Genomic DNA, 27,123 nt, shown 5'->3' on the forward strand with positions numbered 1-27,123 from the left:
CTCGGACGAGTGAAACGCACACTTCCGGCACTCTGATTTTCCTCCCATTGCATTCAAGTCGCGACTTCACCTATCTATCTGCTCTATTGTTTGACGAAGATCCAGGTAACAATGGCAATGTGTGCGTCGCTGCCGGTATTTATTACTGCCGATTTTCCGGATGGTGGAAAATCGTTTTGCACGTGCTCGGAGAACAGGTATGGTGGAAAAGGAGGTAAAGAAAGACAGAAAGGAGAAAGAGGAGGACAGTTCTGCAAAAAAGAGAGGGAGAGAGATGAGGAAACGTGAAGGTACTTCTGTGTGCTCCTTTATAAACCGACGACGACGGTCAGATTACCTCTTCTCTGTCGGGAGCTTATAACAAATCTCATCGCTCGCCTCCAGCCTTCGTACTTAGACGCAACGCGCCTTACGTTTTCCACGCTCTCCTCGATTCTCCTTCGGCTTCCAATCGGCTACTTATCTACACGCTCGATCGGCCAAGATTCCTCCTTAATTCCCATTTACGCTACTGCGACTCGGATTAAGGTGGAAGTGGTCGGCCTTTATGAGCTCCGGAGTTACCTTTTGTCTGTAATTCGCGAGTTGAACGAGTTCGTTTACAACACACATACGCATACTCATATACACACACATACACACGTGAATGCGAAGTGGCACAATGTACTTTGTATTTTGCGACGGAGAGGATAAAAGATTTAGGATAAAGGAAAAAGCACTTTACCTTACTTTTTTGTTAAAAAAGCGGAGAATAAAGATTAACTTTCCTACTGTCAGAAAATAACGAAATTATTTACTTCACAACACGGAATCAATAACTTTTATTTAAATCTACTTAATAGTTTAGGATATTTTTATATAAAATTATATCTTTTGGAATATTGTATAATGATTACATTCAGCAGAAAAAGCAGCTTTGTAATTGTCGCAAAATTCTATAATATGATTAGTTTTGCTCTTGGTTCTTTATTAAAGAATCTTACAGTAAATGTGCAAAACTGCTTTTTCTGTTGAATAGCATTGATCATTTCAAAGGATTTGTTTTCTCTTTGAATAAGTTCATTGAACTATAATTAAAATGAACAATAAATGTCAATACGTGGTCAAAATTTAAGAATGAAACGATAAAGAGCATACACCACGAACGCAAGATATTCTTAGCGAAGTTTATATTTTATTTCAACACACATATAATCGAATTACAAAAATAGACGTTTCGGCCTTAAGTTAGGCCATCTTCAGTATATAAGTTATGTAAAAAATTTTGTGTTTTAAACACGCAAACGTACAGCTAATCTAAGATAATTCATCTCCTAACATGTCTAATTATTACGCAAGAACGTTCGTTAACTAAAATTGTTGTTCTTTTTTCTTAATACTGATGTTAGTCCAAAGAGTTTCAAATATAATCCAAAGAAATTCGTCTTATATTATAATATTCCGATAGTCCAATTGTTCGTAATTCGTTATTAATTGAACGCAAAATTTCCAGATTCTAATAATCATAACATTTTTTAATTAATTTCATGTTTACAATTCGTGTTTCGAGTTATAAATTATAAAAATTAATACCTCTGTTCCAGTTAACTTGTGAAGATTAATATCGAAAGTGGATAACTTATTGTAATAAAGAACTCGTTAAATTGTTCTGCCGAATTCTCGTCATGATACACAGCTTATGTACCATATACCCTAAATGTATTGAAGGAGAGGATAAAATGGTATTATGTAGGGGGAGTTATGCTAAGCAACGGAAAGTAAGTTCCGCTCTGGTAATTTTTCCGTGTCACTCTGCTTGTTCAGACCATCGATTTGTTTTTAAATAAAAATCATTTCCGACGTGGATTCTTTTTTGAAAGAACGGTTCTATATCTAATACCTGAATATTATTCCAATTAATTTTGTGACCACATTCGATACTGTGATAATACAGTGAGAGAATCTTTTGGTTTTTTTATATTCACTTTATCTTCTTTAATTCTCGTTTTTGCTTTCCTTTTGGTTTGACCAACATAAGAAGAGTCGCAATCAAGACAGCTTATTTTGTATACCACATCACATTGTTCCATTTTTTCTAATTTATTCTTACCTAATTTTATGAAATTCAAAGTATTCATAGATTCATACGCTACTTTAAAATTATTTTTTGTTCCGCTATAGCATTAAATTTGTCAGAAATTGTATTCATAAATGGTATTGTGAAATATTTTCTATATATTATGATCAATGGACTCATTATTGTTGCCAATATTCTTTTCATATAAGTTCTTTCTAATTCTTTATAATTTATAACTCGAAACACGAATTGTAAACATGAAATTAATTAAAAAATGTTATGATTATTAGAATCTGGAAATTTTGCGTTCAATTAATAACGAATTACGAACAATTGGACTATCGGAATATTATAATATAAGACGAATTTCTTTGGATTATATTTGAAACTCTTTGGACTAACATCAGTATTAAGAAAAAAGAACAACAATTTTAGTTAACGAACGTTCTTGCGTAATAATTAGACATGTTAGGAGATGAATTATCTTAGATTAGCTGTACGTTTGCGTGTTTAAAACACAAAATTTTTTACATAACTTATATACTGAAGATGGCCTAACTTAAGGCCGAAACGTCTATTTTTGTAATTCGATTATATGTGTGTTGAAATAAAATATAAACTTTGCTAAGAATATTTTGTGTTCGTGGTGTATGCCTTTTATTGTTTCATAATTAAAATGAACTTTGCATTTATCATTTTTTTGAATAAAAGTTTTACAGAAAAGTTGGCGGATATATTTTTAATATTATTAATAATTCGTAAAAAAGTTGAGAGTAGAAAGCAAAAAAGTTAAAGTTTGTAATAGAAGTTAAAAATTTTTCTTGATTGAAGTAAAATGCGTTGTTAGTTTTGAAATTATTGCATAAAACTCCATAACTTTATTCTAGATATCGAAGGTTAACTTTATTTTAAATTTTCTGCAGACATGGTTGTTCGTAAAAACTCTGATTTGCAAATATAAAGAGATTGAACGAAAATTGTTTCGAGATAGGTCGAACAAAGTAAACCACTTGGCTAACCTTTGCAATAGATAGTGGATTGAATACTCTGACGCGAGACATGTTTGTCGTGTGAAAAATCTCTTCGCAGGATTTCGTTTACGATCAACAGTACCCGAGGAAAAGATAAATAACTGCGAGAAGAAAATATATCAAAAAGATGCAATATTCTTGAAATTGTTGACTTTAATCTTGTGAGATTCAATACAATGTAATCCAGAAAAAAGTAGGATTATAAACAAATAAAATTGTTAATATACTTATATGTTAAGAAATATTAAATTAAATTTCAAAATCGATTAACTGGTTAAAGTCCATTGTAGACAATATATACTTTATATCAAAATTCAGAATAGATTGTAATTATAATTTTATCTATATATGTATAATATAAAAAATATTTGAATCAGAATACACACATGTATATAAAATATATATTTAAATATACATATAGATTAAAATGCACGACATTAAAAGATACATAAATTTTTAAATAGAATTCTATTTTAAAATTTGATGCAAATTATAGAATTGCGTTGTATACAGAATTTATTTTAATTCTACACTGAAAGAAAAAATACACAGTTGAAAAAAACGTGTTGAATTTAACATACTCGTAAATCGCATGTCCCAAACGGTCCACTCAAATTTTGAGTTAATTTTACACAAGATGAATATGTTAGAAGGTAACACAAATATTATGTAAGAGAATAAATACAAAGAAAGATAACATCGACACAGTTTGTAAACAAATTGTGGGAATATTTTTTTTTCAGAAAATTAACATTTATGATATGTTAAATTAACACATATTTCATTCATTTGTCTTATAATTTGCGTTTTAAAACACATTTGCGTTTTACACATTTTTTTATGTTATTTGCTCACTTATTCATAAATTTTGTCATTTTGACACTAAGAAACATTGAATATCAATTTCACAAAAAATTTTCAAATAACATAATCACGTTATGTTATATTAACACTTGAATATGTTAAAAAATTCAACACAAACTGTTAAAATAGACGTGAGTGAACTGTTTTCAACACAAACAAACAAATTTTTTTACTGTGTAGGCTTTTACTGTAGCAAATTAGATGGTAAAATATGCCATAGCATTTTTAATTGGCTATAGCAGCCAATTTTTGGTTGCGTTAGCTTATCCGTATTGTTAGTATAGGATTTCAATAGGCTAATGCAATCAAAAATGGGATGCTGCAGTCAATTAAAAATGCTATGTCATTTTCAGCCAATCTTTTCTTTCGGTGTAGTTTGTGAGAAATAGATAACTAGAAGATATAGAACTGTCCCATACGTGTGTCATACACAGCACGTAAGCATGCGAGCATCATTATGAATGACATTAGCTGCACCATCCGTATGGCATTAATAAATTAATCCAGAGAATATCAGATACCTGTATGGGTTCATCTCGTATGATTTAATTAATCTACTTTGCCGACTAACAGCGATAATTATTTTGATAATTTCTTAAGATAAGTAATTTTTGCACGGAAATGCTCATTTTTTTACTGTTTACTATTTTCATATTGCAGAGATTTCATAAATTTTTGACAAACTTAAAAATAATTTTTCTTTAATTTCTCCAAATTAATCTTATACATTTTACTTATTCAATAATTAAATATAAAATTAAAATATTTTATCAGCATTAAAATTGTGCGTTATTTATTTGGTTGCATGAAATTTAATCAATTAAATATTAAATGAAAATACCTAATATACATAACACGAGGATATATTATGAGAATAATGTACATAAGTGGATCATGTTGCACAGCAAGAATGATTAGTATTCAGGTTTCATGCAAGGTCTTTAACTTGTAACGAGTTTTCTTCAACAATACAATACTGACACCAAATAACTTAGGATCAAATAGATGTTGTACCACTTTAGAACAAATCGTTGCATGCCTGATATTGTCTCGGCAAGAAACTACTGTTGCGTAATCAAAGAATAATACCTACATATTGAGTTTTAATATGGAAAGTTTAATGCTTCGTTTTCTTTTTATGGTAATGTCTTGCAAAATTATTTTTTAGATTAACTCTATGAAATATTTGATCATTAAATAACGTACATTTACATGAAGAATTAATAATAATTAGAGCACAAAAATAAATGGTTAATTTGCATACAAATTTATCTTTTTATATAATGATAGGCATAATCATTCGAATGTAAATTCATATAAAATAAATAATATGTAACGATAGGTTTAATCATTCGAATGTAAATTCATATAAAATAAATAACATGCAGTTAATATTTAACAATACCTACAGAAATTTAGTAATCTAATTTATTTCTCGAATTTATTTTTACATATCAACATTTAAATAAATTTTATGATACATAACAGTAAAAAATAATAATTTGTGTATTTGTATTGGAAACGGTCTAATCACGTTTGTGTTAACAGTTGTGTTGAATTTTTTAACATATTTGAGTGTTAATTTAACATAACGTGATTATGTTATTTAAAGATTTTTTGTGAAATTGATATTCAATGTTTCTTAGTGTCAAAATGACACAATTTATGAGTAAGTGAATAAGTAATATAAAAATAATGTGTTTTAAAACGTAAATTCTAAGACAAATGAATGAAATATGTGTTAATTTAACATATCATAAATGTTAATTTTCTGAAAAAAAAAAACGTTCCCACGGTTTGTTTACAAATTGTGTTGATGTTATTTTTTTATATTTATATTCTCTTAAGATTTATGTTATCTTTTAACATATTTATCTTGTGTAAAATTAACTCAAAAATTTGAGTGGACCATTTGGGACATGCGATTTATGTTAAATTCAACACATTTTTTTCAACTGTGTATACTAATTGTAGTATATATAATACTAAAATTTGCATTGATTATAAAATTGTATATTATACCCGACCTACGTAGAAGGGTAAGAGTGAGGGAATTGCGAATATGAGGTAAACGCGAATACTATGGCAACATATTAAAGTAGTGATAATCTATTATTTTTCGCACCTAGCGATAGTCCGATATACCGAGTATATGTATACCCGGTATATATATACGCCGAACTTAAGGGAGATTTAATTTATCAAGTACTATTTACCATGTTTAAGGTAAATAAACTATACCAGTAAAAACTTCATACCTTTTACTACTATGAAAAAAATATTAGGAATCCGAAATATTAATTTTTCATATTAAAAAATAAACTTTTTGAAACCCTTGCATTTTTGCCATATATCCCATAGGGGTGGGATATATGGCTACTCATAGGGGGAGGGGGGATATGTACGGCTCATGAAAAATTTACAAATAATGCATATAAATAAGACGTAAAACGACACAATAACTTATAAAATGCGTTTATAAAGTTTTATTAAGAAATAAAAATGATAAATATGTATATGAAGTAATAAATAATAATTACAATCTTTCTACATATTTATATTAGAAGTGTTATGACAAGAGGTACATATTTCATGTAATGCGTTTATTGTATTTAGTGCACTGATTTCAATCTGCGCACTTTGTGTATGCTTTGGGCATAAATCCCGCCCGCTAAAAATGCCGTATATCTCAAACAGGTGAGATATACAAGACAATAAACTAAACAAAGAATACGAAAGCAAAGCACTTGTATTTTGCTATATAACATGCTTTATTTATTTCTTTACACGTATGTATCACGAAATAACCACTAGGTCTTTTATACGCCCTACAGTACCTAATCATTTTATGTATTACAGATTATAATTTATGATGGCGCGCTATTTATTACAGTGACAAATCGATTCAACTCACAATAGTTTCATTAATATTAACAGTAAGAAGCTGAAATTATAACTCAATACTAATATAACATAAAAGTATGTAACAGAGTAGTTGCGAGAAAATTACCCCCACTCCTTCTATTTTTTCTGACTTTTGCGGTGTAAATCCCAGTGCGGCGTATTTGCCGGGTTTACCTTATATTTAGTGTCACATTATAACACATGAAAGGCATACACTGTCTAAGATAAATATAATTACATATGTTTTTGATGTAAGGGAGACAACTGTAACTATAACATAAGGTCAAAAAAAAAGAAAAAAGTTAAATAAAGCTGAAAATTATTTATTAATTATAGAAATCATTATTAAAATATTATGTGGTTTTAAATTGCAACAATTAACATTCATATTATTACTATACATTGTAATTTTAAATTAAAACAGAACTCGTTTGGCATTACCTCTGCGTGCGATAATTCCAAGCGGTTTTTGTTTAAAAGTATAGTTTATACTGATAAATATATGAATATTAATTGCTGTAGTTTAAAACTATATAACTGGAGTATCTTTCGAATAAAAACTTTTATTAATTGATAAATAATCGGCTTTATTAAATTTTTTCCTTAAGTGTTTGTTTTCTCCACTCTCTTCTATTTTAATATTGTACGAATAGTTTATTCTTTACTTTATTGTTTGACAATTTTTCTCTTTGTGATGCTTGACGTGTAATTCCTTAGAAGCAATTTTGCATTAAGGGACATCCGCGGAAAGACTAATCTTCGAAATTGAGTTTTTTATCGCTTTACGTAAGCTCTTTTCCGCGAAATACTTTTTTATTCTTTGTGCTTATTTGTTCATTGTACTTTGTGCTCTGGATAAAAATCGATTCCAGCGCAGATTCCTTGTACAAACACACAATTAAGATTTATTTGTAATTACCTTTTCAAAAAAAGAAGATTTTTATTATGTTATCCGAACTTTAATGAATTCTTTCTATGTGATTAATTGAGTATGAAAAGATGCATTATCATAATTTGCATAAAATCCAATGCCGGATATATTTTATCTCATTTATTTCATTGGTCGATCATATTATATTATGAATTCTTTCAGAAGTAAGAGAAAAAAAATTATGCCTTTCATAGTTACTGTGTTCCTCTAAATAGAACGTTTGATCAAAATAATTCATTGTTGAACAATATTTGTTTATTTTCTAATTGATTCGCGTTTTAAAGCTAAAGCTAAAGCTGTTTTGCACTTGGTTTAAGTTTTAGTTTTAGAACCATAATTACACGAGGTTTCTGCAACAATGCGCGCGTAAATAAATGCCCGTAGTAGACAGCAAACTATTTGCTTAAACTCGAAATTCCAGCAGCGGTTCGTAATGGCGAGTGCTTGAACGCATGACGTAGCGGGTTAAATGCGGATTTGTAGCAAAGAGGAGTTCTTTCTTATAGTGCCGATAACATATCACGTTGTAGCCATTGCAGTCGACTTGTTTAATTAAGTTACTGGTGCTCGTACTTATTTCGTCGTAACGCGGTGGTTAGTTCTTGAATTTCGAGAAAGCCAATGAAAATGAGCAAATGAACGAATCTAAAATGGTGTCGAAAATGGACGTTAATCAGCCGATTTGAAAAAATTATGAGGTTTGAATTCCCGCGATATTTTACGTTTTGATTCAAAGAACAGAAAAACTTAATATGTTGCATTGTATTATACGTGATTTTGAGATGTTAATTGTTTGGAAAATCAGTATCAGAAAATGATAATCAGTATAAAAGATATTTATTTGTTTATAATGAAAACAGTTAATTCTATAAATTGTAAATGTAATTGACTTTTATAGTATGAGAGAGAGAGAGAGAGAGAGAGAGAGAGAGAGAGAGAGAGTGTGTGCGCGTGTGTGTGTGTGTGTGTAAGAGAATCTTGATTTTAAAATGAAAATTTCACTAAAATTTACAAGTAATATTAAAAAATTGTAAAAGTAATATGCTTATAATTATTTATTATTAAAATTTAATGTTCTAATAACTAGAAGAAGGAATTTATTTATGTGTGTACTCATGTGTGATGAATCTGAAATAACTATCTAGCATATTTCTAAAAAAAAGTCATTATGTGTGTGATAGTTTAATTATTGTGGCTTTATATTTTGTAGTATTTTAATATGTTTTTTGGAGAAAGTAGTTTACAAAGTTCTGGATATATTTCTGAAATTTTTCAAATTATCCATGGAACCTTCGTTGAGCTTTTGTTGAGTTTTCGTCTCGAGTGTATTAATCACCTATGTGGAAAGCGCCCATCCGGACTTTCTTAAGCTTTTTCTCGCGTACTTTGAAGCGCTGTTTGAATTTCGATCTTCTTTATAAAGAAATAAAATAGTATATGTGCAGTGTGTAAATAATAAAAATATTCGAGACGATTTAATGTTCTTGAAAGTAACTTTATGTACGTTTCGGAGTATTTCAAAAAATTTTTAGCATTATCATTAAAATGTAATAATAATAACTTAGAAAATAATTTAATCTTTAAAGTTTACTTTTAAGAAATTATTTAAGTTATGTTATTTTACAAAACAGGTGTTCTGAACATAATCTGTACCAGAATGTTGAAATTTTCTTTATATTTCAATATCGTAATGGCTACAAGCATTCTGACAGTACCTCTGACCATGCTGGAAACTGCCAGCTTTAAATTTTAATGAATTATGGATGCTGGAAGTGCCGGGGGCAGATAAAGTAATTTTATTATTGAATAACCGATTAAATATCGTATATATTTCCTACAAACAAAAGTTAAATTGGAGTGAATATGAGGATTGATAGTGTTGCTTTCAATTGCATGGATATTGGATAAACAATTATAGTAAAATATAAACCGTATCCTTATTACATCGTTATATTTTATTTATTTTCTTTTCTCGTAAATGGTATTTATTTTGCTTCGTAATACATTATTGTATAAGAAAATACAAAAAGGTAAACTGTTTATATTATTTTTTAAATTTAAATTTTAAAATTTGTCAGAAAACCTTTTGTTGAAAGAAGAAAATAATGAAGAATAAAATATATTTACTATAATACTTTTTTAAATACAGTATTTTATCAAGCAGTTCGTAATCAGCGATTGCGAATGAAGCATTGTCGCACGTAAATACGCACGCACATTCGCGCATGTCGCAATCAGTGTTTACTGTTTTGCGTTGAATAAATTCAACCTTGTGGTTATCCGAGTTTCATTGATTTGTTCAGGTCGGTGTTAATTAGAAATAGGCGCAAAAGCGCAATGTTAAGTACGTGTTGAGATGAGAAGTTTAGACTTGAAATTATCTCACGTAATGAAGATATTGCTTAAAAGAAAAATTTAATTTAATGTTTTATATTAATATATACATATATAGTATATATATAATTCAATTGAATTATTCATTGAATTATTTAATCATTAAAGATTCAACTTCGACCGTTATTGGCATCTAATTTCTAGTTCGTATTGATTGTGTTCTTACATGTACGGTCTAAAAGGTCTAAAATAAGTGTCTTATTGTTTTCATATTTATTTATGAATGGCTGTATATTTTTTGATAATAGGAATTACATGAAGAATATTAGGTATGTCTGTATATAATATTACTGAATTTATTGTTTATAAATTTAAAATAAATTTGTATGAAACAGATCGTTTCAGATTAAATTGTTTATATTAATCTCTAAAGTATTAAATTGAAACAAGATAAGAGCTACATAAATAGATGTATAAACGCAATGATATTTATTACAATAATTGTATTTTTTATTGCAATGATGTTAGATCCGCTGTAAAAAATATATTTTGGTTAATAATATGTATATAGTCATAGAATCGTTGCAAACTATGCTGCGCAACAGTTCATTAACTTTTGGTGCCAGCTCGAAGTTGAAGTTAAAATTAAATTAGGATCGGAGTCTCTGCCTTAATACAATCCGCGCATAAGTGCATAATGTTGTTAAGAAATTAAGTATTTATATGAAATTATAGAATACGTGTTAATACGTTTATTTCATCTGAGTGCGTGATTAACAAGTTCGCCAGATTTGTATGTCTGACCGAGATTACAGCGATTTTCCACGATAATACGTATATCGTGCGACGAAATAATTAATGCGAGCTAATGAGAGACGCGTGGCTACGATGGTCGTCGTGAGACAAGGACTGCGGGAACTTCCGTTAGTAAATCGATGGCGTCGTCGATTACCCACTAGGGTATTAGGTTGCGTGAGGTAACGTGAAAATCATTGGAACGATAGTTGACGCGGCCAATTGAAGGCGCATAATTAATTCGCTCATTAATCTGAGTCACGTACTTAATTAGTATTCGTCAAGGTAAATCGCTATTAAAGAATGATTACTTTCTCAAATCACTCGTGACGAATTCGCGGAAAGTATTTTTTATTTTTCTTTGAAATATACAGTTAAAAAAACTCAATTTTATTTTGAGTAACAAATTTTATTTCCAGAACGTAATTCTTTTTCTAAAAAAATTAATCCATGTTACAATTTTGTAATATTTAATATTTAACAAAGTACATCGTATTACAAATATTATATATGTTATTTATGTTTAATTTGTTGATTAGGCGTATCTATATTATGCATTACTTTGATCGTGAACAATGTTCTCGTAATAAATATTTCTAAATTGATAAACATTTATTGCGTAATTATAATTCTATACAGTAATATTCATAGGCGCCGACTTGCGAAAAATATTTGGGGGGCACTGAGAAATATTAGGGGGAACACAACAATATTCACTTTTTTGCGGTGCTACTGATAGAAATAAATCGCTGAAATAACTAAAATTTATCAAATTAGTGAAAATTTTAACGATTTTAACGATTTATTTGCATCAAGAGCATCGCAAAAATAAAATGGATAATGTTGTGTAATTGATATCCACTTCTTCAGAAGATTACTGTAGTGCACAAGGTATTTTGCAGTTACAGGAAAAAGGCACTCATGTCCTCTCTCAGGTTTCTCTCTGATACGTGTATATGTGCAGGTACACTAGGGGTTCCTTCTAGGGGCATGTTCCGATTCCCACCTGGGTGCTTGCCGGGTGTCATGTCATCCTTGTTGTTTAACAAACGTTAAACGAACGTTAAACGAAAATCAAAACACGCTTCAACAAGCGACTCACAATCAGCACAACACAATAATCATCTCATTCTTGTTTAACATTGGCGAACAACAAGAATATAATGATACACTGTGTTACACCGTGTCATTACACCATTTCTTGTTGGAAGATACTCTAGGACAGCGATCGACGTGCCAGCGCGAGCATCACCACTTTTAATTTGCCGCGTCAACGTTATGTATAACATATGTCATGTGGCCGATATTTTCTCACAGTTTTGATCGCAGAAATTATTTGCAATTGTTAAAACACCGTTTGTTAAAAACCCAAAAGGTAAAAATTATTGAGGGGGCATTGCCCCCCTCCCCAATAAAATTATTTGGGGAAAAAGTGGTCTGCTCCCCTCCCCGTAGTCGGCGCCTATGGTAATATTTAATAGTAAAATTGCGGTTAAAATATAAATTATATGTGTTACGCTGTTTTATTGTTATAATGGAAATTCCGATAATATTATTTGCGGCGTGTCATATCATTCACCAAACCAAACAAAAAGTTTAATGATACCAATCAACATCACATTCAGCGTATAAGTACATTTTCATCCGCTTTGATTGCCAATCGACGGGAGATGAATTATAATGAATAAGAATTCATTTCTAAATATAATCAATTGTTTTCTACAGCGAGATTTGTCGGCTAATTGCGATTTAATATCTAATTAATGTGTTTAAGCGTTTCCGGAACGAATGCCTGGGGATTTAATTGCCTTTGCAGATAATGCCATTGTAACTTATGAAAGAATGACCGTGATTGCGCTCATTTGTTTCGGGTTGCGCGAATTCTGCAGGCATAGAACAAAACCAACAAATTAAAACGTGAACAATTAATCTAACTTGAGGATATCACGCGACGTTTCGAAATTAAGCGGACGATTTTTCATGTTTCCTAGAATGGATACGTTTATTTCTGTTGGTTTTCAATCATCGAAGTCTTTTTATGGCGATTCTCTTAATCGTCCTTATATATGTACGTTTACAAGTCGCGTCATAGTGTATGTTGTCCGAAGATTATCTAAGGAATGCCCCGTAATTCTTTTCTCAGTTGCCAGAGCGTATAAATCATTTCGAAGCCAAGAACTGTTCTCGTGGACACTTGCTGTTGCGACACTCTCACGAGCGGTAAGAAACGGTAGGAGCGATAAGAAAAGCGGTCATTACGCTCCGCGAAGTTCTGTCCTCTGCAATTATGGCGGTCGATAAGCTAGTATACATAATTACAATTGATATCTTTGATAGTTAGCAATTATTATAAAATTGATAATTTTTCTAATTGATCGAAAGGATTTTATTTGAATGTTCTTATAATGTAAAACAATGAAATAAGAACTAAAAAGGTAAATATAAGAAATAAAAAATATAGAAATATTAACAAAAGAATAAAAATTAAGATTCCTTTTAATTCAAGACACAATAAATACAAAAAATTAAGGCAATAGGGATCTGTGCTGTACTTCGTGCGCTGAATGTAGATATAATAATATATAAATAAAAATAATAATAACACAATCCGTAAAGGCCATACGAGTCACGGGCTGATGAAGGTGCCAACGATTAATTTCAATCTTAATTAATCATTAATGTGTAGAATCCTCTTTATTGAACGTTTCGACTCACTTTGGAGTCCTCCTCAGCAATACATATGTGTAATTAATATGTTAAGTATTCCGTCAACATGAGTCACTTACAGGTTCCCGACTGTAGTGGATCCTGATTAAAATATCAAAATTAAATTGACATATCAAAAGAAAACCAACAAATTTTTTAAAGTAACTCACCTCAAACGGAACATTCAACATGTTTCATGAGCTTTGTAAGTTTATATTAACAACCATTAAAACTAATCTTCATTATATACATTTAATTTCTATATTTAATATAATATATAAATATAGGTAAAACAAAAATTAATAATGCATTGTCGATTAATGACAAAACGAAGACGAGACGTACGTTTCGGTTAACTTCTAGCCTTCTTCAACGTTGTAGAAAATATTTCTAGTCATGATGTACTATAACGTGACGATCTATTAACTCTTCTTCCCATAACTGTCGGGCGGTAAGAGCTCATCCCAAACCCAGTTCGCAAGCTGGATGGTCTGAAGTAATTATTTAATGCGTTAAAACTAGTTGGGATGAAACAAAATCGTAACGACTGAGAAGTGTCGACCGATGAGATCACTTAAAAAATATATCTAGAATATATATATATATGTATATAATATATATAAGTCCTTCAATGTAACATGACGAGGTTATTAAAATGTTTCAAAATTGACTGCTTGTATTAAAAATCTAGAGTGCACATAACGTAAACTGTAGCATTTTCAGCGCTGGCAGTAAATTTTGAAACATAGTCTATATAATAACATCTGTAGTTCTGACGCTGGCCAATCAGTCATTCCATTCTTCCAAGGAACAGCTATGATCAGTCAATTTCACAACTACGGTTGTTATTAAATCCGATTAAGCGTGCCGTGCATCAGAGAACCAAGCATTTCTATGATTTCTTATAGTGGGGGATGAAGCTGAAAAACTGAGCACGACAGTTGCATTCAGCAGATTCAATTGGACTCAACTGTTGCGGAGTGGGATTTAACTTCACGCCAATTGTTGATATCAAATCCTTTATACAAATGATACATATAATTAGAGTCAAGTAGATAACAAAGACAGTACCACTTGTGTCTTACTTTTTAATTTGATAGAATTTAAGGTGGTTAGTTAAGACTATATCATTTAGATTTTAATTTTTAATTTCATACATTAGCTTTTCTTTGAGGAGTAATAATTTTTGACAGAGAATTAAAATTGCCATTACTTGGATTGAAATAAGAGGACCTTCAATATGAATATTTTTGAAAAAGAATTAAAACTGCTATTACTTGAGTCAGAATAATAAAAAAATATGTATCACTTAGGTTCTATTTGAGAAGCATGTATATGCTTAGGGTCTTTTTACCTTTTTTTAAAAAGGTAATTTTTTATAGATATGAATGATAAAATTTTGTAACTACTATAATACTTTGGTTGGGAAGGAAAATGTCCTTGAATGAATTGCAATATAAAAATTTTATATAAGAAGAATTAAAGTCATTTTGATCGGAATAGGAAGATCCTTCAATAGGAATACTAAGACCAATCAAATCGTCTCAACTAGAATAACGCGTAATAGCTGATACAATTTAATTCGATTTGATTGGTTGACGCAAGTTACGTGTTAGAGATCATAATGCTGGAGTCCCATGAGGCGTACTTGCCGCGTATCGCATAATCGCGTAACCAATCAGAAGCGAACCGCTGCTGTAGTTCCGTGTCTTACTGAACACCTAGACATTTAATTCTTCGACGGCGAACATCTAGACACCCACTTCCTCAACGGCGAACACCTAGACATTTAGTTTCTTGATAGCGAACACCTAGACACCCATTTTCTCGACGGCGAACACCTAGACACTCACTTCCTACAACACCTACATCCTCGACAACGAATATAACTTCTTGACAACGAATATCTCACAATCAAATCTCCACGACTTAGAACTCGATCGGGACAACCGTTATTGAGATCTTATAATCGTGGTCTGGAAAATCTTGACGGTTCGCGTAAAGAAGGCATGGCAGTGTCGCTGCGCTTGGCTTAGCGCCGAGATACTATCGTGTCTCCAGAACGACAGGACACGAGGCTCTGAGTCTTACAATTACATGTGAGCTAATGGTAATAATCCTTCATATACTATCGAGTTCGGAAAATACAATGTCATACACATATAAACAATTATGAATCCAAATAATAATGGTACGCTTGGTTAAGCAATTTGGATATAGCAATAGAAATAGGTATTAAAATAAAATAAAGTAAAATATTGAATATATGATAAAAATGTAGATTAAGGGAGCCCCCCCCAATGACCTTGACCTTGACATATGTTATCAAAGACATGACTCCGAGTGACCTTGAGGATTTTAACTGCAGGACGTTACTCGTTAAAAAGTTATTAACAAAATAATTTTTAGGAATAGTACGTAATTTTCGAACACATAGCTACATATTTCAATAATATAGCGTAAAGTGTATGCAGTAGATGGAGCACGACTCTTATCCCCCCTCCCTCTGCAAAGAGGCGCACGACTCTCACCTTCGACTCTCACCCTCGACTCTCACCCCCCTCTCTCTGCAAAGGGGCGCACGACTCTCATCTCCCTTCACTCGTGCCAAGGGGCGCACGACTTCCATCTCCCACTCTCACCCCCCCCCCTGCAAAGGGGCGTACGACTCTCACTTTTGACTCACCTGAAGGTGAGAGTCGTGCGCGCCTTTGCAGGGTTAGGAGGGGGTGAGAGTTGTGCACCCCTTTGCAAGAGGAGAGGGGGTGAGAGTTGTGCGCCCCTTTGCAGGGGGGGGGGTGAGAGTCGGAGGTGAAAGACGTGCTCTACCTATTGCATCCACGCATACACTTTACAACGCTATATTACTGAAATATGTGGCAATGTGTTCAAAAATTACGTACTATTCCTAAAAATTGTTTTGTTAATAACTTTTTAACGAGTAATGTCCTGCAGTTAAAACTTCCTCAAGGTCACACGGGGTCGTGACCTTGATAACATATGTCAAGGTCAAGGTCATTGGGGGGGGGGCTCCCCTGATCAACATTTTTATCTTTTGCTATTATGTCGATGTATTGATCATTGCAGCAACCGTTTTCTGTGTAACAGGCAATTTGGTAGCAAGTACAGTTTCAACAAACCATATTTAACTGTGATAGAGACAATTTTCTTTTTTACACGGACATATCCGATAACTGTGACAACTAATTTCATATTGCTAAATAAATCGATCTGTAACAGACATGCGTATTTTGCTGTCACGTCCTTATATTAGCTACAGCAGCAAATCCTTTGTATGTATTAGCAAATTCATAGCTATAGTAGCTAATGCAATTTCAGCTAATCAGAATTAGCTGTAAACCAGAAACATTTTTTTTCTGTGTACGAGATGTGGATATTAAATAACGGGACTGGTATGAAAAGTATACTTTATTTTAAAAATCTAACAATTTAATTATGATCTCCTTCCATGTCCTCATCTTTATTCACACACTTCTGCGTATGAGTCTTCCATTGTTCGAAGCAATATTGAAACTGATCAGCTGTATGGCCCTTCAGTAGGTCTGCCGTCTTCTTCTTCACCTCTTCCACGGACTGAAAACGAGTTCCCTTCAATGCACTTTTTATGTTTGGTAACATATAAAACTCACAAGGCGTCAAATCAGGCGAATACGGAGTTTTTTTTCAATTCCACCGGGAAAATCAAATTAATGTATTGCTCGATTTTTAAACTCGGCATGGTTCCGGCCAAACGACAAAATAGTTTGCTTCTAAGAACGCGTAAGCGCAAATTAAACAACGCAGCGAAACAAAAGTAGTCTCAGATTTGGGACTTCAAAGTAGGGATGTACAATCTCCTTAATTAAATTGATCTTTGAATTAATCTTGAATCAGATTGATTAAATTCGATTTACTAAAAAATCGGAGATCAGAGATCAATTCAATTAAAATTTTTTTAGTAGAGGAGAAGGTGGTATTATGGCCAATGTACCAGAGTGCGGCACCAAAATCCGGACAAATCGAACAATTTCTTTAAACAAAATGTTTTTAATGAAAAATTAAATATTACAAAAAATCCTTTTACATGGCACTTGGGGGATCCTTATAGAGCATAATTATTCGATATATCCCCCATTAGCTTGAATGACGACCTCTATTCTCGGTCTGAAGCGTTCGCACGCACGTTGTAATGTAGCGCTGTCCATATCGACGAATGCTGCCTCAATAACGGTCCTTAATGACGTCACATTAGGATGCCGAGACTTCTTTGTGACCCTTTCAACTGCGCTCCATACGTAGTAGTCCAAGGGATTTAAATCTGGGCTGTTGGGAGGCCAGAATTCCTTGGACCAAAACATATCGACGTTGTCTGAGAGCCAATTTTGAATCAAATGACTCGTATGAGCCGGTGCACCGTTCTGCTGAAAAACATATGGCCTTGCGACGCATTGTTGGCTCGCTTACACCAACAATCGATGCTAATTTTCGCAACGATTGCCCTGGGTCATCCGAAATCAGCGCTTGAGCCCTTTCAATGACTGCGGGGGTCCTCGTGGTGCGTTCTTTCAAGTGACTCTTCCTCGCTGGCATATTGGAACCGTAACTTTGAGTCCAGAATCGATTCAACAACTATTTAATATATGTAATTGTCAAATTTTAAACTTAAATGTTGATTATTAACAAAGTTATTGTGTAAAATGTAACTAGGATACCATAATACCACTTTCTCCTCTATAACATCGTATAAATTCAACAAAAACAATAAACCGGTTAAAACACGATTCTGATTTGGCTCCGAGTAAAATACGAGGGCAAGTCAATAAGATCTTAGAAAATCTATCAGAGGGTACTCGCAGTGTCATGTCACATTACTTTTTGATAAGTAGCATCTTTCAGCTGATTACTGTCAAATTTTGAGCGGAATTCACATCGCGTGGTTTCATTTAGACGATTAAAGCGAAGAACCTTTGTATTTTTTGCAAAATGGAAAAAAAACGAGTTTCGTGCAGTGATCAAACATTTACATATGAAAGGTTTAACGTCGAAAGAAATCAAAGCCGAGTTGGATAATGTTCATAACATATCTGCACCAGCATTTGCGACTGTATACAATTGGGTAAATGAATTTAAACGTGGTCGTACATCCACATGTGATGTACCTCATTCGAGACGTCCAATTGAGGCTGCTATGCCAGAAATCATTGATAAAGTCCACGATATTGTTTTGACTGATCGACGAGTGAAAGAGCGCGAGCTTGTTGAGGCCACAGGCATATCACATGGCACAGTGATTTCAATTTTGCACGAACAATTGGGTATGAAAAAGCTATCGGCAAGATGGGTGCCGCGTTTGCTCACTGTATACTATAAGCGCGACCGTGTGACGATTTCAAAATAACGTTTGGAGATGTTCAATGTAATCCAGATGAATTTCTGCGTCGATTCATTACTGTGGACGAAACATGGATCCATTCACACCCGAGACGAAGGAATAGTCAAAACAGTGGACTTCATCGGGTGAACCAGCTCCGAAGAACGCGAAGACCGTGAAGTCGGCCGGAAAGGTGATGGCCACAGTTTTTTGGGATGCACGCGGTATAATTCATATCGATTACCTTCCGTCGAAACAAATGATCAATGGTGATTACTACGCAGCCTTATTGGACCGTTTCAACAACATTTTAAAGAAAAAACGTCCCCATTTGGCGAAGAAGAAAGTGCTCTTCCATTAAGAGCTTCCACAATGCACGAGTTCACACGTGCCCGACACCGATGTCCAAATTCAACGAATTCCGCTACGAATTGCTTCCCCATCCAGCATATTCGCCAGATTTAGCCCTCCGCGACTATTTCCTGTTTCCAAACCTGAAGAAATGATTCGGAGGAAAGAGATTCACCACCAGAGAGCAACTCATCGCCGAAACAGAGGCTTATTTTGAAGGGTTGGACAAATCATATTATTCGGACGGCTTGAAAAAGTTGAAGAATCGTTGGATCAAATGTATCGAGCTGAAAGGAGACTATGTTGAGAAATAAAAATGAATCGATCAAAAAAAATGTGTTTTACTATGTTTTTCTAAAAACTTATTGACTTGCCCTCGTAATTTTAATTAAAAAATTTAGGTTTAATCTAACATCTGTAGTTCTTAACTATGATGTAAAATCCGTAAGATGTCGTACACTGTTAAAAATGTCATGAAATTTCATGAACTTTTAATATACAATGGTAAATGATATTTAAATCACTCGTAACTGAAACGATATTTAATGTATATGTTAATGAAATTAAATTCAAGTAAATTAAAATATATATAAGTATATTGAAATTTAATATACTTTTAATATACGGAGATAAATAATATTTCAATTCACTGTATATTAAGTAAACTTTAATGTACATGTTCACTAAATTTTGGCGCTTTTCGCGGCGATTGTGCGAAACAAACCCACCAACTGTTTTTACTGATCTCTAGACTATTCTGGACATCCGCTTGTATCGAGATTATGATTGCCGTGGAAAGTGCTATGTTTATTAGTGCATATTGTGAATATAAGAATGTAAGTACATCAATGTAAGTATAATGTTGATTCTATAATGAATCGGTAGTCGGTCTTATCGATGAATCGCGGTGAAGTTGGTCAACAGTCGACTTGTACGACTAACAATAAGATTATAACCAATTTTCTTAAGTCTGGTCAAATTCAACTTTATTCCTTCCCATTAGTCGAGCTAAACGACTTGCTGTATAATTAACAGCTTGTAGATGGGAAAAATCATAGTCACCTATTTAGGTTAAGGCTGGTTAAGATTTGAGATTTCTGACTCATTGTAGAATCAACATTATACTTCCATTGATGAATTCACATTCTTATATTCTTATATGTATATGAAAGTATTATATATGCTTGTAATTTGCAGTGACTTTTAGCTGACGCTGCGATATGCGTGAAATATATATACATGTATACACACACACTCACACATATCCTATGTAAAAGTAATGAACATGTATATTAAATTCAATAAAAATATATACATTAAAAGTAACACATATAATATGTTAATGAAATTTAAGACATCAGTAAATGAATATTCATATACAACATTCATTATTTTTCATTGACGGGCTTGAACCAAGCTTCCTTTACATGTTAATTAAAAGTCATTAAGAAATTTCTAACAATGTACATACGCGTTAAATTCAGTTTTATAACAACTATCAATCAGTATTAATTAGTATTATGAAATAGAATTTAAGTAGCATTTATTTATACATTTTATCAATAATAATTATTAAATAGTAACTACTGATATTATTAAATCCGATTATTGGTGACGTGCAAACGTAAACAGTGTATAGATATACAGTAATGATTTTACAACTTTGGATTCTTTGGAATACGACATACATATATGTATAGGACTAATTTAATAAAATGATAAAGATTTATATGAAAATATAAAATTTTTTAATTATATATAAAATATGTTTGTTTAATAGTGCAACAAAAATACAATAAAAATAATTACGTGAAAACATATGACTTTTAAATATCTATACTTATCAGAATCAAACCTGACAACGATGTTAGTACGATGAAGAATCCACAATAGTTAAAGATAAAAATAAAAAGATAAAAGAGATTAAGATGAAATGTTATTCATTACTCATCAGGGTGTATACAAATATCATTTTTGCAAAAAGGTCAATCTTTCAGAAAATCGGATCACAAATCCCTACTTCAAAGTCATAAATTATCCGTAACTATCTGCGTGACTTATCTAACATTTATGGTGGCTAGTCCCGTTATTTAATAGCTGCACCTCATAATATCTCGTAGAATCCATATTGCTTGAAATAAAATTTTTTATCATTTTATATTATGTAAGAATTATTTAGCATTTTTTAAAAATACGATATATAAATATTTCTTACTTATGTGTGTCCTTCTTGAGACTTGTTCGGATAAAATAATAGATGTCTTACATTGTATACTAGTCAAAATTTCTTGTAAAAATCAAAATTTAACTATAAATTGATGCACATATATTTTTTTTATAGCATCAAGATATAATTTATATGTCTTGTTCTCTATTTATCTCTTTGTCTATTGAAGTATTGCATTTATATTATGCATCGATGTTGTACGTACTACAAATTATTTGATTATTATTAGTGCGTGACATACATTTTACAAGTGTCTTTGATTAAATTCTATGTTTGATTAAAATTCAATTCTCCTTAATATAACTACGGATATAATGGTTATTGGAGAATAGCTTTCAACGTCACACGTTGAATAATGTAATGTCACGGGCGTATAATAAATTCTAATGAGATGCGACGAAATTGTTTATGTACGATGCCAGATTCAAATTTGTGAATTTATGATACGTTGAATTCAAAGTTACATGACACAAATAGCACTAATAGTGTTTTCCCGAACTCACCTATTGAACACACAACCGAGCGACGATATTTTCTTTTATTTATCTGTGAATGGACAATCGCGTTTGAACGCGAAATCGGTCGCACAGGATTACTCGCGTTCAATAAAAATCATGGGATAACTGCAAAAAGACATCGAGCGATTCCTTCATTATTTTTCTCGGAATCGGAGACAGCGTCGGACTATCAAACGTCGGCCACCGAATTACGCTGGACCATGGCCAGATGAAATGCACAGGTGGGATATCCTACCCGTCCTCTTTCCCACGATAACCTTTGTGGTGCTCGTGTACCAGGTACACCGCGGCCGTTATAGTTGCACGTGCACACTATATAGTTGCCGCATAGTCGTCCTCAGCGAGTGTTCGTGTCGTTACAAGGCTGCGTTCGCATTTCACTCGGCGACCAATAGTCTCTTCGTTCTCTCTTTCTCCATCTCTTTTACTCTCTCCGACATACCAGTCGTTCTTTTTCGATGTGCTTGTGAAAGAACTTTTGACCCCATCGTGTTTATTGGTCGGATTGATGCGGTTGACCAACGTCGATTCTGTACGTTTTCGCACGATAGAAGTCGGTCTTTTCTATTTTTCCGCAAGTATTAAAGCGGATATAAGAATTCTACAAAGGAGGAGTCTCCATAAGGGCTGATTTCGGCACTCTCCAGATTTTGTTCAAACACATAAAAATCTATTTCTTGAGGTCAATTATATTCAATTAAAGTGATTTTAACTTAAACGGAGCGATGGTGTTGCCATAGGAGTCTCCATAAGGCCGATTTTCAGCCTAATTTTAATTTCATTTTAAATAATCAGAAACGTTTTATTATTGTAAGAATTATCGAAATCAGGTGATTTTAGCTTAAAATCTTATCTGAGAATTTCCAGATAATACGTATGTCTATAAAATACGTCGAAAAGATTAAAACCATAAGAGTGTTGGTGGTAAATGTAGGACTGACTAGTTACAAGATAACAGGTGTCAAATACGTCCGTTTAAGCTAAAATCACCTGATTTTGACAATTCTTACAATAATAAGACGTTTCCGATTATTTAAAATGAAATTAAAATTAGGCCAAAAACCGGCCTTATGGAGACTCCTATGGCAACATCATCGCTCCGTTTAAGTTAAAATCACTAATCGAATATAATTGACCTCAAGAAATAGATTTTTATGTGTGTTTGAACAAAATCTGGAGAGTGCCGTTATGGAGACTCCTCCTATGTGCTTCTCCGAAATGATTTCTAAGTTTATAAGAAGTGAGATGGTGGTAATTAGAAGGAATAGAGACTATGAAATTATGATTTAATCTCAGAAAGAATAATAGATATTTTTTATTTCATAGAATCTATGATATATTAGATCAATTAAATTCATTACCGTAATATATCGATTTATTATATATTTTATTAATGTCAGGCTTTTGATTATTACGCATTGAATGTTTCACTTTTTTTGGAAAAAATTAAATAAATTAGATAAAAAAATTTTAATATCTCAAGTTTTTACTCTATTTGATATTTTTTTTCTTAGTGTGAAGTATATTTTTCACGTATACACACTGAGAAAAAATTTACTAAATATTTTAATAAATATTTTTTTTAGCGGAATATTTACTAAATGTAAACATATATTTATCAAATACAAGAACCGTTAGTTTGATTTAACTATTATTTTTTTCATTTATCTAAATATTTATTAGAATTTTTATTTGCTTACGGTATTTAAATACCGTAAGCAAATATTCCACTAGGACTATTCAAAGAAATATTTATTAAAATTTAATAAATTTTTTTCTCAGTGGAGAATTGAATCCACATGTAAAATTGAAACTCAATTTTATCGATTTCAATTTCATTTTTTTTATTGTTTTTTTTTGTATTGAGATGAAAGATACTCTAGGTTTAAAGATGAAGGAATCTATTCCGCCTTCTCTCTCTCTCTCTCTCTCTCTCTCTCTCTGCCGTTTTTATTTTTTTTTGCGCGATCTTACTGTTGCTAATGTTATTATAGTGATCGTATAAACACAAGTATGAGCAATGTTTTGTAGTTGGATATATTTTGGGAAAGGAAGAACTGTCAAGAGGCTTAAGAACGAAGATTACGAACCGCTCTTATTACCTTTATTAGGTAACTTAGTTAGTGTAACTTAATTAAAGTACATAATTATGCATGTGAGTCAGCGTGTAAGTAACACAAGTGCTACATTTAGAACATATGTATATATTTCTAATGGTAGCCAGTATATAATTAAAAGCTCTAATTGGATTTTATAGCGGGATTAGAGGCATTTCAAAAGCTAGGATAAAGCTTGCATTCCTAAGTTAATTGCATAATATACAGCTACGGTAGTGGAAAAGCTGCTTATGGAATATACATTTGAGCGGCGTAATAATTCAAGAGTAAAGCGGAAGAAACTAAGAAAGAGAAATTTTATCCCATAACTATACTTTCATGCTAGATATTAATTAGTATGCGTAAAATATAAATATTCTAACGACTAAATTTTAAACACGTTTATATCGAAAGTACCGTGAATTGTAATTTAATGAGATCTTGTTTAATCGTATTTTAATAGAAAGATATAAATTTTTTTCATAATTATATATGTATAGTGTGTTTCTATAATTTTTCTAGAATTATACATATATATATTGTCTTTACTGTTTGAGGCTGGATTAATCGAATAAATGTAAATAACTTTCGAAGAAAAGTATTTCTAAAATTTCTGAATCTCTGTAGGAAAATTCGAAAAAATTGATGTGTTTGATATAAAAGAGTGATTTACGATATTTAATAATCGTAATGGAAACGGTTTCCATTACGTTTCCATTACGTTTCCATTACGATTATTAGATTTATAAGGGGTCTTAATTAGTTTGTATATTATATGTTACGATATTTACTCGTACAATGTTACAGTTTTAATTTATGGTTGTAGGTTTTTATTACATTTTGATTGCAAACTCAAATTTTTTATATATATTTTTAGTGTTCAAATGTAAATCTTTGAATACGGAAATGTTTCATTATATAGATATGATCGTTGATAAATCGGGTTAAAAATTGAATTGTATATTAAACTATGATTTTTTTCATTTTTCTTTGTGATGCCTCTTAAATGGATTGTAAATTTATTTTCGTACACTTGATATATTTCCGTACATGAAACACCTATTTTTATTTTACAATAAAGAAGAATTTATTCAAGCCAATTATGCTGTTTAATCAATAAAATATTTTATGGATGATGTTTATTGAAGCATTTCTCCTGATTGATATAAAATGCTAATAATGAATATAAATTAATGCAATGTAATGACATTTTCAGCTTCAAATTGTATTTTATTAAGATATGAACAATGTTCAAGTTTTGTAGTATATCTCAAACGCTCAACTTAATTTATTCAATTAATCATTTATTATTGTTCGCGAACGTCATTATTATTACTGTCACGTTTTGAAGTCTTGTCAAAATTTTTGGAATATTCTATTGTTGTTTCGGAAGTGATATCTCTTTATGCATAACATTTCAGTGCGATTCGTGTACAAAATCGGTCTATGACGTTTACACGGGTATCCGCAGTTATGAAATTGGCCAATTATAGCTATTCCTCTGAAGAATAGAATGACTGTGATTGGCTAGTTTCTAACTATGTATGTTATTAAACCCGATTAAGAGTGTCCGTGTAAACGTAGTCTATGTTGATAGATCGACGTAAAGTCGGCTTGTACGATGTCCATCATGTGTCAAAGTTAGTTTTCCTTACGTAATAGCAAGACGTTAATTACTAACAACAATATCCCGCTGCAGTTGTATAGGTTTTCCTCTTCCGCATGATGACCGGATCGTTCTCATTGTTTTACGAAACGTGGCTGATCGCTCGTTACAACACGCATAATCGTGGTTATAGATCCCGCTCATTTTACTGTTGGCGATCATTAGCGAGAGAGTTATTGTCCGCTTCTCAACAAAGCGACACGTCCGAAGAGATTGACTTGTCATAAATAATTTCATGTTATGATCATCGTGGATGTCGAATGGAATTTGTTGATATCGCACAAATTCGTACATGCAAGTGTGAATAATTTGGACAGCTTTATTTAGTAACGTTCTCATAAATGCTGCTGTTTAACATATTCCGCGATTAATGGAAAAATATAAATATTAGTAATGACATAAAAATATAAATATCACTTATGACATCTAAATTAATATCGATATAAATGTTATAGTTATAAAAGACTAATTATTTGAAAATGGGCAACAGGATCATCGGGTGACTTAATTATTAATCACATTAATTCACATATATAGAGTGATAAAAAAGTTTGGTCACGAAGTTTTGTGTTTAAATTTTAAATCATTGGCAAAAAAAACAAACTCCGACACGTTAATTATGTATCTTTTTAAATGCCAAAAATAATTACTACATTCAAAATGGCTACCTTATTTAGCTTTGATACAAGCTTCAAAATGCTTCGAGAATGTATTCATGATGGCTGCGCATCTTTCCATGGATAGTCTCCCATCAGGTAGCTAGTAAAACGGTCTTCAGTCATTACCAATCGATGAAAATCTTCTGGTGCAGAGTCGTTTTGGTTTTTAATAAGATATAACTAATATATATGTATATATATATATACAGGGTGTCCCAAAAAGGTCGGGACACTTAAATATCTCGGAAAATATAAGTTTTACAGAAAAGTGTTTCAGACAAAAGTTATATGGTTTAAAAATATCTATTTATTGATCCTATCAGTTTGACCTTGGGTTGCGAAGGTCAGGTCAAGGTTACATTGATTTTCTTAAATGGAACACCCTATTTTTGATTCAAGAATCTAATAGCTGATGTCGAGAGCTTTCCAAAACGCTATGATGAAATATTTTTTCATGAAGTACTTTTCAAGTTATAATGCTTCAAAGTTACAATATCGCCGGCACTAGCATTACCCAAAATATTTATTTTGGAGACTGGCCAGTCAAGACCGATCTTACCTTCATTGGCTGCATTATTCTCCAATCTTTCTCCGAGCACAAAAGACATGTCAAT

At 31.9% G+C, this 27,123-nt stretch overlaps 1 pseudogene; it reads left to right on the plus strand.

The window, feature by feature from the left end:
* The first annotated feature begins 111 nt into the window (after positions 1-111).
* Positions 112-19,657, plus strand: LOC108726422 (uncharacterized; annotated as a pseudogene).
* The last annotated feature ends 7,466 nt before the right edge of the window (positions 19,658-27,123 follow it).

This window comes from Mycetomoellerius zeteki, unplaced genomic scaffold (assembly GCF_001594055.1).
Source record: "Mycetomoellerius zeteki isolate Tzet28-1 unplaced genomic scaffold, Tzet1.0 scaffold42, whole genome shotgun sequence".
Lineage (NCBI taxonomy): Eukaryota > Metazoa > Arthropoda > Insecta > Hymenoptera > Formicidae > Mycetomoellerius > Mycetomoellerius zeteki.